Source organism: Miscanthus floridulus, chromosome 19 (genome assembly GCF_019320115.1).
Source record: "Miscanthus floridulus cultivar M001 chromosome 19, ASM1932011v1, whole genome shotgun sequence".
Classification (NCBI taxonomy): domain Eukaryota; kingdom Viridiplantae; phylum Streptophyta; class Magnoliopsida; order Poales; family Poaceae; genus Miscanthus; species Miscanthus floridulus.
The window spans coordinates 85,345,809-85,348,762 of record NC_089598.1 but is presented as its reverse complement, the minus strand read 5'-3'; the positions used below and the strand labels follow the sequence as shown (position 1 = coordinate 85,348,762).

General features: G+C 50.6%; 1 pseudogene; it reads right to left on the bottom strand.

Moving 5' to 3' along the window:
- Positions 1-225: 225 nt before the first annotated feature.
- LOC136526301 (GDSL esterase/lipase At4g28780-like) lies at positions 226-2,622 on the bottom strand (annotated as a pseudogene).
- Between the last annotated feature and the right edge of the window lie 332 nt (positions 2,623-2,954).

Below are 2,954 nucleotides of genomic sequence, written 5' to 3'. Positions count from 1 at the left end.
GAAGTTCCATATCGTTCCGCATACTCCAGCGCCTTTAGACATGCTACCGCCTCAGCCATTAGCGCATCCTACAGCAAACCTGCATTACCGGCTCCAGCAATAACTAAGGCCCTGTTTGCTTGAACTTATCAGCCGTACCGTTTCAATGAAATAACAGTATTTTTTTCTCATAATAAATCAACATCAACATCAGCCGTTTTTTCAGCCAACCGAACACGGCCTAAATCTCCAACAGTGTCCCGAATGATGAACCCCCACGCACCCATCGATCATTCTTTCAGAAAGGCTCCATCAATGTTGATTTTCAGCCATTCATCCTCCGGAGGTTTCCAGCTTTGCTTGTTGGGAGCTATGGTAAGTCTGTTTTTCACCATCAGCTGTTGTCCCTCGCTAGCCATTAACAGAACCATTCTGGCCACTTCCTGACTAATCTATATCAGCTCATCGACGTTCACTTTGCTCCTGTTGTCCCACAATTTCCATAAAAGCAGCACCACTTGGATACATGAGCCTGTGTCCAGTGGCATCGACAAGAGCGTAAAATCCATGGCATACATGTTAGCTCCAGCGCTTGGGGCCTGTTTGGGAAACTCGAAGTAATCCAGATCTACCAAAATCAGCTTTGAATCTTTTTTTTTTACCCAAACATTTCCCCACCATTAGATCTGAATGAAGCCATAAAAAATCTGGATTTAGGGGGCCAGACCCATGAATTCCATAAAAACATGAAATTGGGTGATAATTACCCACTAATGCCATCCATTACATAACTATTTCCTCAGTACCGGTTTGATTTCTGTTTCTTGTCGCAACTACAGTAACCGACTCGTCTGTACTCCGGACCAGCTCCTAAAAATTAATGGGCGTGGTGTACTGTGTTGGGCCATCATAGAAGGCCTGGACTCTGAGCAACGCGGCTTGCTGGGAAGGGTGGGTCCCGTCCCAGAAGTAATGCTGGTCATGATCGGCGCAGACAGTGGAGGTGGGCAGGCAGCCCCCTACGCCCAGCCCGCTGCCGCAGCACGCGCTGGAGACGTCTGTGAACCTCGACGCCCGCGGGTCGGCGAAGACGGTGACCATGATGCCGTAGGAGTCGGCATGGGAGTAGACGAGGCCCGGCAGCCTTCGGGGAAGGCCGGCGAGCAGGGACCGGAGGGCGTCGTTGAAGCCGGCGGCGAGCTTGTTCCGACTGTCTGAGCACGCGCCCGCCGCGCTGAGCACCCGCGCAATCGGCAGGCAACCGGCTAGCCCTACGTTGATGATGGCGAACTTCCTAGCCCCCATCCTGTACAGCTCCTGAAATAAATATGACTATCCATGTCAAATTGTGGAGACAAACGCGCCTGGCTCAAAGGCAACAGTTTGGCAAGATTATTAGGCCGGTGATGATGAGCTCTTACGTACCGTGATGGTGGCCGAGTAGATGGAGACGAGGCTGCCGTAGATCACGGCGACGTCGTCGTGCCGCTCGGCGGCTGACCTGTTGCGCGCCTCGTCGGCGTTCTCAAACGCGGATATGTCGTTGCCGCCATGGTTTTCTTTTTCGGCCGAAATCTCTTGATATTTCTAATATATCCTTTTTATTCGTAGGTGCCGATAAAAAAATATCTATCTTTTTCGTAAAAATTTTGTTTAAATTTATTTAAATTCAAATTCAAATTTATTTGAATTTGGTTCGATATTTCCGATATATCCTGTTTATCCTCTTTATCTGTGACCCCCGATAAATTTCAATTTTTGAAAATGAAAACCTTGCCGATGCCGACGAGGATGACGGACCTGGAGAGCAGGACGGTCACCGCCTCGGAGCCATTGTTAGCGACCATCTTAGACCAGGTGGCTTTGAAGTACTGCACCTGCCTTGACAATGGGATATTGTTGCCCTCGTTCTTCATCCATACATGATACATATACATTGTTACTCACCAGTCACTTAATTACCTGTATGTAAATGTTTTGGAGAACACTTACCGTGGAGTCCAGCTCCTGCCGACGCATAGCTCACACCGGCGGCGAGAGCGGTCTGGACCAGTTGGTCGGAACTTGACGCCACAGATACGGCGGAGGGCTACTCTCGAAACCCATGCTCTTTGCTGCGGCGTACATATATAATAACCATGCACATAGAACACATGCTAAAGAGCAATGTAACTATGTATATACATACCGACGAAGTCGGCGGTGTTGTAGCCGTTGCTGAACCTTCCGTTTGGTTTGCCGGAGCCCCGCATGTCGATGCCGTAGTAGGGCCTGTCTGCCCTAGGAACGTTCCTCCCCGGCAAATAGTTGTTGTTGCCGACGTCCAGCGTCGAGTCGCCGAACACGTAGACCGCCGGGACCTGCCGCAGGATGTTATTACTCGGCGGGACGCTGCCGGCGACGGCGGCGGCGCCGAGCACAAGGCTAAGAAGAAGAGTAGTCTTCGTGGCCAGCTCGTAGTACCCCATGGTCGATCCGAGCGATCGCTAAGTCCGGTTCGTTGTGGCCACATTCATCGGGCGGCCAAGTTATGCGTGCTGCTCGTTGTGTGGCGCCGACGATGTGATTGCTGCTGGCCGTGAATGGGCGGCGGCCCTTCATCCTGTCCACGCAAGTTGCAAGCCTGTGCGTGGGCACTACGCGCGGATGTGTGGTACAGGCGAGTGCTACGTCCCATATGCAAGCTCGTGCACACTGCGCTACTCTACACTAGGTGGATGCATCAGGAGCAGGGTTCAGAATTTCGGCGGGTTTTCTTTGAAAATCGACGATTTTCGTTCCTGCCGTTGACCTCTTGTAATTTCGATTCTATTTCATTCAGATTTTTCAAAATTTAGATAAAATTTTATGGAAATTTCAACCGATTTTCACAGGTTTTTACGATTTTCGTTTTTATCAGCCCCCTCTGGCGGTATTTGTGTTTCAACCGGTAGGCTGAACGCGGATCAGGACTGCAACCTCCAAATCGTCGGGAC